Here is a 12451-nt window from a genome sequence, read left to right on the forward strand (position 1 = left end):
CTGTAATTAACTTCCTAATGTCTATAGAGAGGGTTTCTTAAAAACACTTTGAGAAATAAATAAAATTTTCCCAGTTTTGGATAGAGTGGCGTATTAAATTTGGAGATGTATAAAGCAAATCATGACTTATAAAAATAAACATGCCAGGTGTGGTGGCTCATGCCTATAATCCCAGCACTTTGGGAGTCGCTTGAACCTGGGAGGCGGAGGTTGCAGTGAGCTGAGATCGGGCCATTGCACTCCAGCCTGGGCAGCAAGAGCAAAACTCTGTCTCAAAACAAAACAAAAAACAGAACAGAAACCAGGAACAGTTTCCAGGATCTATGTAGCTGATATCGATGATATATTCTGCATGAGAACTCAACATAAACCAAGGTGAACTTGTCCTATTCACCATGTCACGTCTACTTCCTCCATATCATTTGCTTCAAGATCCTGCCCTGAGTCCGCAACATCTATCACCAGTGCCAAGAGCAAGGCTTTACTTCCTTTTCTACCCACCTTACTGACCTCGAGATGTGTAAGCACTTTTCATCATTTCTGCCAGTTTTCTTCTGGATTGCCTTTGATATTACTTTGCTCTGTTTTCATCTGAATAAAAGTAGGAGTGGATCACATAGTGTGACTTGCCCCAGAAGAGCACTGCCCTACAATAGTCTGGATGGTCACTTGGGACTCACACAGAATATGAGAAAGAGGCAGAGGGCCTCTCTTCGCTGGGACCAGAGGAGATTGTATGGATTCTCATGACAGCAGGGCACTTATTTTTGTCTGAAGGGCCCTGACTACCTGATTTCTCTTTGACCTGGAAATTCATATAGGGTCACTACTTAGTTCATAAATACACCTATAAAAAGACAGAGCCCAGGCATAGCAGCTCGTGTGTGTAATCCCAATGCTTTGGGAGGCTGAGATGGGAGGATTGCCTGAGACCAAGAGTCTGAGACCAGCCTGGGCAACAGCAAGACTTTGCTTCTAGAAAAAAATATTTAAAAAGACAGAAGAAACAATGAAAACCTAATTCAAACTCAAATGTTAACCATTTTGATAGGTGCATCATTATGCTTCAGAAATGGAATACTGTTATGTTTGTTTTAGGGAGGGAATACTGTTTTGCTCTAAATTCCAGCATTTGCAAATGAGAATCATTTTTCAGAGCCAAAACATCTTAGTCAACCTCTGTATGAAAATAATACAGCTTTTAGTATCTCTTGAGAAGATAAAACACTACTATCAACAGTATATTTAAGTAGTTTTCTACATATCCTTAAATGATGGTTACATACACAAATATGTACATTTACATGTATTGTATATGTTTAGATTTGTGTAGATATAAAAAGGAGCTCATTTGAGCCATTATTTTATGAACCTGTGTTTCCCTGGGGTGTTTTGGCCCCCAGCTTGGGGAGGATGCACCACTGGAGTGAGATGGACTACTTCAGATGGTTTGGTAGGCTGGCACTGTTTCTTTCTTTCTTTTTTGAGATGGAGTTTCACTCTTGTTGCCCAGGTTTGAGTGCAATGGTGCTATCTCAGCTCACTGCAACCTCTGCCTCCCAGCTTCAAGCAATTGTCTTGCCTCAGGTTCCCGAGTAGTTGGGATTACAGGCATGCGCCACCACACCTGGCTAATTTTATATTTTTAGTAGAGACAGGATTTCTCCATGTTGGTCAGGCTGGTCTCGAACTCCCGACCTCAGGTGATCTGCCCGCCTTGGCCTCCCAAAGTGCTGGAATTACAGGTGTGAGCCACCATGCCAGACCTATTTCTTTGACCCTTGGAGGTAGTTGCACTTCTCACTTGGTTCAGTCTCATTTAATGTCCTGAGTTTTGCCATAACTCCCTGGGGAACTGCTTATTTTTGTACTTTCTCTTCTTTTTAGTCTCATGAAATATCAAGTCTACTCCACAATACCAAAATCAGATTTGCGGTTGCCTCACATAATCCTTGCTGCTTATAAGTTGCTTCTGTCATTGTGCGGCATACACTGTTATTTATCTAATCAGCAATTCAGGGAAACACCAAGTCAGAGGAACTTTCTTCCTGTTCCTAACTGCCTTTGAGATATTACATACAGGCCAAGCACAGGGAAGCCTTTTACCGTTCTCACAGAGAGACAGGTGTCTCTCCATAGTCCAACGTCTGAAGAGGCCACTGCCACCCAGTAAGATGGTTCTTTTGTCCAGTTTTCAAGTCCACCCAGTAGCACTGGAGTAAGGGGGACACACCTTCAATGAACTTAGATGTTTCTCCCAACCTCTGTCCCCATTTCTAAAATGCACAAATCCATACTCCCAATCCTGTGACATGCCTTCCTGCGCACAGATGGAGATCCTGCTGCCCTTATACCGTAAGGGTGGTAGACATTTAGGCAGGTCTTTTTCTCTCAGAAACCATGCTTTCAGTTCATAAATAAGATTATACATTCATAAGTTAAATTTAGAAAATCGAAGTCATAATAGGAGACCACAGTTCTGAGGTAAGTAAAATTCCTATCTCAAAGTAGTTTTAAATGAATGTATGGTGATTTCTAGATTTAAAAAAAAATAATTATGCAATTGCCAAGAGAGTAAATTTCCAGAAGAATGGATATTCTTGCTGTGTAAGTATTCTTGGAGGCCTAATAAGACCAAATCTATGGGCCACTAGTTTTCTAAATCAAGTATGATCTTGACAGAATGCCACAGTAATTATCCTGTAGATCTCTGCATGCTCTGTTGATTTTAACACTCTTACTAACTTCCATTCAGTAGTTCCCTTGAACATGATTCCTTATAACCAAAGCCAGGGTTGCAAGTTTCAAGGTTATCGTGCAAACTGAGACTCTGGGAAAGATCATCACAGGGTCCTTACAGCTACCCACGTGGGCCATTCCATCGTTATCGTGGTTTAAAGAATTATCAGTCCAAATGCAAACACATAGCCTGAAGAGAATATATAGAAATCAATTATTTCATTATTCAACGGATGCTTTCCAAAAAGCATATCTGTCACAGGGGGAGCGAAGAGATCTAGAAAAGCAGGTTTCAGAGGGACCCCTCTTTTTGAGGGGAAAGGAATTTTGAAGGATATGTACTGACCGGAAACTTGGCCTTCCCCACGATGTTGTTCCAGATAGCTGTGGGTGACTTCTTCCTACTGGCCTCATGCATCCACATGTCAAGCCAAAGTGGAGAGAAAAGAAATGTATGAATCGTGATGACATTGGTAATAATAGCACCTCCTACCACTTACTGAGTATCTGTCAGGCATTATGTCACATGCTTTACATTTATTATCTCTAAACCTCACACTAATCTTAAAGAGCCCAAGATTTTTCTCAATTAGCCATGAAAGATTTTGAATTTAAAATCTGCAGATATCAAATCATTTCCCATGGCATGCCCCCCAAAAAATCACTATAAAATAGAAAGCTGTGTTTTAGGTCTTTTGGTTGTGTTTCTTTTAGTGCTTTAGTAGAAATAATGATGGCTGATATTTGTTACATGCATATTTTGCTCTGGGAAGGCACCCCTGAGAACCTTCCATGGACTTAATACTCACAGCACCCCATGGAATCATAATACTCACAGCACCCCATGGAACCAGTGCTTTCATTTTTCTCAGTTCACGGATGAGGAACCCTAGACTTAGAGAGTGAAGTGACTTCTGTGAAGGGATGCCAGCGGCAAAGCCAGGTTCCAGCTCAGGGATTATGACTTCAGAACAGAGCTTTTATTTACTTTGCCATAGAATTAACATCACAGTTGGGAATATTGGATGAATCCCAGAACAGCTAAACCAATTGCTGTCAGCAGAGGAGAATTGAGGTAATATACAAAATCAATAACACGGGAGATGTTACAGCAGCTTTAGCAAGATGCAGAAAGCAATCAGGACTGAACATGCATGCTGTTCCTTTCTTTTTCTTTCTTTCTTTTTTTTTTTTTGAGAAAAAACACCATTTTTATCTCTAACCTCTTCTTCACACAGAGGCTATAGAATTCCCCATGTAAGTTTTGCCCCAACCTCTCTCCAGACTAATTATTGAAGTTAGTCTTTCCAAGAAGATAACCGATCAAAAGATTCATGTAATAAAACTCTAATTTCATAATAAGGATTTTTCACAATTTAAAAATGCCTTCACATTAAGATGTTGAATAACTTGGTTCGGTTACTTCACAGGCCATTTACTCTCAAACTGCACAGCTGGAATTTCTTCCTTTCCAATCTCAGCGTTCTGAAAGGTGGTCTTTCCACATTGTCCTTAATAACTATTTTAGACCCTATGGCCTCTACTATTTTAATTAATTCTTAGTCACCTAATAGACTAGAAAATATATAAATAAAAAATTTAAAATTGTCATTTTAGCTTCAAGTATTAAAAGTAGGACTCAGAAATTGAACTTTAAAAAAGTAATAATATTTCAAAGTAATATTTTCTTCAGCAGTGATATCACAAGAAACATTTTTAACGCAGATTTTGAAGAATGGATAGAAGTATACTAATATGCTTTTAAAATACTATTTCCTGATGTAATTCACAAAGAAGAGAACAAACTAATCATATAATAGTTCTGATTAATTAATAATCTACTTAATAGCCTTTTTTATAGTAGATCTTTCTTATGATTCCTACACTTGAGTTTTACTAAGGGGCTGCTATTTCATATTTTATAAAATGGAAGACTTAACAGAAATTAAATTAACAGAAAGCCTGCTTTTTAACCACCAAACTCAGGTTTCAAATGATTTGGTTACATGAATTTTCTGACCAACTTCAGCTTTAATGTCTTGTTAGTTTCAGTACTTGTCTTGCTAAGATTTGTCCAGTAAATACACATATATTTTGCTCTGCTAAGGAGCTTGTAATTCATTGTTTGAAACCCTGATAATTATTTCAACATTTGCCTTAATGAGAATAATTTAGCAAATATAAATTTATCTTTGTATGCTAATCAAAGATATTATAATTCATTGTAAAAAATTCCAGTTGTTAAAATCCCTATAGACATGAGTATTTCAGTGATTAGCGTAAATATATAATAACCCCCAAACAGCCCCTTGATATTTTAAAAATATTTCACCATAAGTTTATAAGTTATTGTAAATTTTCCTCTTCGGCTGGGCGTGGCGGCTCACACCTGTAATCCCAGCACTTTAGGAGGCCGAGGCAGGCAAATCATCTGATGTCGGGAGTTTGAGATTACCCTGACCACCATGGAGAAACCCCATCTCTACTAAAAATACAAAAAATTAGTCAGCTGTGGTGACACATGCCTGTAATCCCAGCTACCCGAGAGGCTGAGGCAGGAGAATCGCTTGAACCCAGGAGGTGGAGGTTGCACTGAGCCGAGATTGCACCATTGCACTCCAGCCTGGACAAGAACGAAACTCCATCTCAAAAAAAAAAAAAAAAAAAAAAAAAAATCTTCTTCAACATTTTGGGTAAGGCAAGGAGAAAAATCAAATTTGGAAACACAGTCTACATAGTATACGTATTTCGAAAAGAGATATAAATTGCATTTTATAAATGGTATCATAATTTAAAACTGACTAACCAAATACTGGGGCTAATTCTTTAGGAAAAGAAATAAATGCAACCTAGTTTATCTACCTTGTTTTATGCAATTGAGATTGCAAATGTTAGATTTGTACAAAATGAGGTCAGTCTTGACCCAGAAAGAGATAGCTGTCTATAAACAATGTTTTAGACAACTTGCTAATTGCACTGCTTTTTAGACTATCCTTGGGCTCTAGATTAAAAGCAGTCTGTAGTTTTAATGACTGAATCAGATTTTTGGTCTGAAATATAATTCTCTCTTTCTCTCTCTCTCTCTCCCTCACCCTCTCCCTCTCCCACTCGCACTCATACATACCCACAAAGTATTGCAGTAAATTGTAGGCAGTTTCTTCCAACTCATCTAATCCCACATTTTGCAAATAGGAAAATATTGGGTAGTAATTCATATTTGTCTTGGTGTCACAGCCTGTACTATATGTTTTGAATTTTTTTCTCTATGTATAACCTGTCTTCATCTATTCTTGGTTTTGTGGTAAATTATTTCAAAATTAATGAGAAATGGGATTCTATCACTTTGCAAATAACCATCTCTGTAGCCTAGTAGTCCTAATTATTTTATGGCTGGAATGTTTTTAGGTGTGACTTACAGAGCTGGATCCTTTGACCTTCATGTAAATCCAAGTTGAGTTCTCTTTGATAAGAGAACTGGGACTTGCACTTGCCTGGAGAAAGTCCCGTTGTAAACTAAAGGCTGTGTGGTTCACTGCTGGGTGTCAGTGTGGAATGGGTAGCCCTATTATTTCTCACAAGTTAAGATCTGGCCAGTTTAATATTTTACTCTCAAGCATAGTAACTTATTTGTCCTATGTACTTCACTGCCTTTTTACTGATGAATGATTGTCTGAATCTAAATTTCTTTTAGCTATCTTCTCCTTTCTTCCCCTTCTTCTTTTTATTTTTAGAGATGGGTTCTCACTATATTGCCGGAGCTGGAGTGAAGTGGCTATGCCCAGGTGTGATCATAGCACACGACAACCTCAAACTCGCAGGCTCAGAGATCTTCCTTCCTCAACCTCCTTAGTAGTTGGGACTGCAGGTGTGTGCCACCATGTGCAGCTGTCTCCTCCTTTCTAGTGCCGTTGCCTCTATCTTACCTGTTTTCAACAGGTAGATCAACCCTTACCTGTTTTCCTCCAGATTATGGCCACAGTCTAACTCATTTTCATATTTCCAACTTTACCCCTTTCTAGTAAGTCCTCTGCGGCGTCCAGCATGGTAACCATTTGTTGAGTGCTTATGACTGTAAGGAACGTGTCAAGGCTTCAAGGTATAATACTTGTTGGGCTCTACTGTAACATTTGGCTCCCCCGAACACAAGTCTACTGATTCAGACATAGTTTGTTAAGGAGAGCTCTTTATTTTTCCAACTCTGAATATCAAGCTCTTGACTCCACTAGACAATCTTGGCTATGGGAATTCCTGGGCATGTTGCATAGTTGGTTGTTAGGTGGGTTTAAACTCAGTGCTGAGTATGCCTGTCGGAGTCCCAGCCACTGGGGAGGCTGAGGGGGGAGGATCGCTTAAGCCCAGGAGGTCGAGGCTGCAGGACCCATGATCACACCACTGCAATCCACCCTGGGTGAAAGAGTGAGACCCTGTCTCTTAAAAAAAAAAAAAAATACATAAATAAACTCAGTGCTTCACAAAATGAAAAAAGGTTTTCAAGAACGACAGAATCTACACTCTAAAATAAAAAATATGTCCAAATCCCTGTGCACACTTAAATACAGAGAATGGCAAAGAAGACAGTGGGTCCTGATGACAGCCACCAATTGTTTGAAAAACCATAACCATCTGACTAAGGAGTAGCTTCTGCCTGTCCCAGATTGGATTATCTACTGTGTGTCCCAAATGCTCTTATCTAGACTGGACCGGCTGCTTCTTACCTCCAGCCATTGCCTGTGAATGCTGGGTGTGGCTGTACAAGGCAGCACCATCTCTTTCTCCTGTGAGCACTCTGTCAGAGGCTGCCCTGATTCCTATCTCCTTTGTTCCAGATCAGCCTGCTCTGAAAATTAGTATTGCCTCTGTGTACTGTGATGATGGAAGAGATTTTAGATTCCTTGCTTAAAGTGTGAGCTTAAAAAATATATATATATCTCATTGAACCAAAGCAGAACAGGTTTTGTGTAGCTCCATTAAACATCCCCTAGGCAAGAGTGGATCAGGATGTTGCCATTAAACACGTCATCCACAGCATCGTGTGGGTCATCGGTAGCATAATCACCTTTTAGATTTATGCTCCGTGCACCTTGATCGAATCTCACTGTGCCTTGGCCTCTACAGTGAAGCTCACAGTATCCAAATAACATTCTCTGCTTTTTCTAAAGATTTGGGTATTACCTTGTGCTAAAGTCACACCCTGTCCACACTGCTCTGCATTTTATTCCTATTACATCTTCAATCTTTTTTCCCAGAGGTAAAGACAAAGCAATAAGGCTGACAGGCAAATCAATGCAGACACTAGTTAGTTCCATTTGTGTTTTTGTAGTCATTATTTTGTTCTTATTTTGCCTCCCATTACTGACTAACCCCAAGCAACGCTGCCTCCAAAAACACCCAGGAATGATTCTTGATGTTTTTATTTTCCTCATCCAGTCTTTCATCATCCACTGAATCGTCGAGTGTGGTTGATTTCACTTCTAAATATAATGTTTGGAAAATTTCCCCTTTCTTTTCTTCCTTACAGCCATGGTACTAGTTTGAGCCTTTCTTACTTTTGACATCAACTGTCAAAGTTTCTTTCTGGTTTCCCTTCTTATATCCCCTACTGTTCCTTTCCCCTCTGCTTAATTGCTAGAATGATCCATTTAGAATATGTCTTAAAATGCTCAATGGCTTAATATGTGAAAGAGTTTCTTTGGCTATCACACAATCTCGCCCTTTCAGCTTTGTTTTGCCTTCAGGAAGTAATGGGATGTTAATCAGAAAATAGTCATTAAAGGCACAAAGTTTATTTAGATGTCAAAAAGTGGTTGTATTATAGTCACTTTGCTTAGATGGAATGTTAGCCCCTGCTGTGGAGCTATCCAACTCCTGAGCTTTTCTGTTTGTTTGAGACGGGGTCTTGCTCTGTCACCCAGGCTGGAGTGCAGTGGTGTGATCTCGGCACACTGCAACCTTTGCTTCCTGGGTTCAAACGATTCTCGTGTCTCAGCCTCCCTAGTAGTTGGGATTACAGGCACCTGCCACCACATCCTGCTAATTTTTTTTATTTTTAGTGGAGACGGGGTTTCACCATGATGGCCAGGCTGGTCTTGAACTCCTGACCTCAGGTAATCTGCCCGTGTCGGCCTTCCAAAGTGCCGAGATTATAGGCGTGAGCCACTGCACCCAGCCTAACTCCTAAAGTTTTTGAACTCTCTCTCGTGCTGGTTTGAACCTTAGCCATCTGTGTTCCACGACTTTCTATACCTGTTGTAGGTTGTGGAGCATGCCTGTTTCAGACTGCAGTAGTTATGGTTGTGTCAGGGCCTAGGAGAAATTTTCCCTTCACCCTCTGAAGGTTCGCTGAAAAATCAACTCACAATAGGCAGATTCATTTGAGAAAAGACGTACAAATTTTATTAAGGTGTACATAGAAGCCTTCAGATTGGAGACTCAAAGATACAGGGAAACTGTCTGTTTTTATGCTTAGGTTTCACAAAGTATGGGCAGCCGTGTGGGCATATGGTTGGACGGAAGGGTGTGGTCTAATGCGAAGAGACTGAGTGGGGACACCCAGCAAGGCCTGTCTGTCCTTGGCCTCCCTGGGCAGCTTTCCTTCCTTCTGGTGTGGGGCGGGGCCCTCTCTGGAATCGGGTCTTGTGACCTACACTCAAACAAGGTGGCTCAGAGAGTGTCTTCGTCGCCAGTTTTTCCCCAGAAAGGTGGAGGGAAAGTTAGGGTAATACTTTTAGGTTTTAAGGCTGGCTCTGGGGCAAAGGAGTTGTGGTTACTGTGACATGCCTGGAGGAGGAGGGATCGTGGGGGTCTCTGGTCTCGGGAGAATTGGGCTGAGGCACTGAAGGCAGAAGTGGGCAGAGAGAAGCTCTTGCTTCTGAGGTCATCATTTGGGGTATTGTGTCCTGAGTCTAGCAGTTGCTGCAGATGCTGGCAGCTTTTCCAGTAGCTCAGTAATACAAACTAATCACTGACATGTGCTTTTTTTTTTTTTTTCCGCCATGTGTATGTGGTACTTGTAATGTAGGGCAGGTATCACTGGAATCGCTGGGAAACTTGAGGGCAATGCATCACCCAGTGGCTTGGCTTTTCCCAGTGGAGCATCCTCCACCAAGAACTCTCTGCAGGGGATATGGTTCTTTGTTAGGGGCACACATTTCAGGGGTTACAGAGCACCCCTTGCCAATCATCCTGTTACACTACAGAGCAGTTCTGTGCTTAGAAAAGAGCAGTGAATGGAAACAAGAAGGAAGGAATTTCCATATGTCAAAACCTGGTTACTAGCTGTTTGTTTGTTTGTTTATTTATTTTTTTCGAGACAGAGCCTCACTCTTGTCACCCAGGCTGGAGTGCAGTGGCGCAATCTTGGCTCACTGCAACCTCTGCCTCCCGGATTCAGGGGATTCTCCTGCCTCAGCCTCCTGAGTAGCTGGGGTTACAGGCGTGCGCCACCAAACCCAGTTAATTTTTGCATTTTTAGTAGAGACGGGGTTTCACCATGTTGGTCAAACTGGTCTTGAACTCCTGACCTCAGGTGATCCACCTGCCTCGGCCTCCCAAAGTGCTGGGATTACAGGCATGAGTCACCGTGCCTGGCCCTTAGCTGTTTAAAGAAAATTATTATATACTCTGTGGCCTCACTACCTCTGGCATAAAATATTGTCCTCTAAGTTGAATGTTGCTTGTATTTCCAAAAGAAATTCACTTAGGAAAAGTCTACTGTCTAAAGTTTTGCCTCATCCGCATATTAAGATTCTAGTTAAGCTCAGTATAATCTCTCAAATGTTTCTATGTCTTTGGTATTCTTTCCTTCTCAGAGTTCTTCTTCTTCTGCTGACAGTTGAGAAGCTGTAAAGGCCGGCTCTTTCATCCGCTAGAATGTTTTCTTTGCTTTCCAAATTAACTTTTGATGTTAGTGCCCAGGATTAAATGAACACATTGCACCTCTGGCGTTTCCTTGTCTCCAGTCTGTGTTTCCAGCACTCCCTGCCCAGGTCAGCCCCCAGGACAGTCTGCTCTTTCTGGGAAAGGCGCTTCCATCCTTGCTTTGTAGGAGGCGGTTAATCCAGTTGTCACTGTCTATTATTGTTCTCTCTTAATCCAGCATCCTGCTTATTCTTGACACTTGTTGAATGTACCTAATGGCAGCAAACATGTCTAAATCTTTTTTTTTTTTTTTTTTTGAGAAGGAGTCTTGCTCTATCATCAGACTGGAGTGCAGTGGTATGATCTCAGCTCACTGCAACCTCCACCTCCCGGGTTCAAGCGATTCTCCTGCCTCAGCTTCCTGAGTAGCTGGGACTACAGGTGCCCGCCACCACACCCAGCTAATTTTTGTATTTTTACTAGAGACGGGGTTTCACCATATTGGCCAGGATGGTCTCGATCTCTTGACCTTGTGATCCGCCCCCCCTCGGCCTCCCAAAGTGCTGGGATTACAGGTGTGAACCACCGCACCCGGCCAACATGTCTAAATCCTTTATCTGAGGATTTGTATCTAATTCAGAACCCATCAATGCTGAAAAAATTACCCCTTTTCTTTAAGTGCATTTCTTCATGCATGAATCCATTGCAATCTGTCTTTCCTACCTATTTCCCATGAGAAATTCCAAAACGAAATCGCTGTGGAATCCACTGGAGTATTTGTTATATACAAGTTGGTTAAGTGAGATTATTTGACCTAATCCAGAGCCTTTTTTTGGCCTATGAGCATTTGATCCTTGTTCAGAGCTGGATAATTGTGGTCAATGGGATTTCTACTCAATGGGATTTCAAACTCCATCACCCTAATATAGTCCCTTCTCCTGGTCCTTACTGATCATTCTCTCCGGCTAATTTTAATCCAAGTGAGACTCTGTGCTGTGAATTTGGGACCAAACTTTTCCAATAATAATATTTTCAAAAGAAAACAATGGAGGGATTGTCCAGAATTATTTGAAAATTAGATTCTTTCAGGAAAAATATAATTTGGCCACATTTTACTTCTCTGAAAAAGAAATTGTTAATGTTACAGTGTGACAAAGTCACTGTTATTCAAGTTTCTTATTGTTAAGGCAAAATTCTCAGAGAAAACCCTAGTCCTTCATTCTCAGCTGACCTGTCTGGGCCAATCAGCAGAAAGCACTAGCTAGGATCACAGACACTGAGACCTGACTCTGAGCAAGAAGGCAGCCGGGCACTGGGCCCAGTGCACCCAGGATCCTGGCTGGGGTGGTGCCATTGCCATGCAGCACCAGATGCCACCCGGGCACCATGACCGCTGCATCTGCTGCAGCAGAATGGATGCTCACGCCGCTGCCACTTTCCTCCACTGACCTCACCTCCTTGGGTTATTCATTCCCATTGGAAATCTGAACCTAAATCGAGCCTCAGTTACAAGGACAAGGGAAGTTTTACCTGGCCTTCTTGGATTCCGTATTGGGATAAATCAATAGAGTAGAGGTTTGTATGGTAGGGAATTGCTCAAACATACAGGTAAGGAGTTCAGGAGGTGCCGTGACACCAAAGCAAGCCCGCTGTACTTGGCCCTGACTTAGTTCACTGCTGTTGCTTCAGTGTCTTCAGGGCTTGCCCTGTCACTCCTAAGGCTGAGAGTGAGAATTTTGGCCCCGGTGGGCCTACTGTCCTAATTCCTTCTTCTTTCTTTTCTGTGTTGTGGATTCTTGGACGCACACAACTAGTAAATCACATGTTTTCAAGTCTAAAATTAAAATAAGTGTGC

General features: G+C 41.4%; 1 protein-coding gene across 2 annotated transcripts in view; it reads left to right on the plus strand.

The window, feature by feature from the left end:
• The window catches only part of SORBS2 (sorbin and SH3 domain containing 2), a 378235-nt gene that overhangs the window by 55775 nt on the left and 310009 nt on the right, over window positions 1–12451 (plus strand). The window lies entirely within an intron of this gene.

This window comes from Piliocolobus tephrosceles, chromosome 3 (assembly GCF_002776525.5).
Source record: "Piliocolobus tephrosceles isolate RC106 chromosome 3, ASM277652v3, whole genome shotgun sequence".
Classification (NCBI taxonomy): Eukaryota; Metazoa; Chordata; class Mammalia; order Primates; family Cercopithecidae; genus Piliocolobus; species Piliocolobus tephrosceles.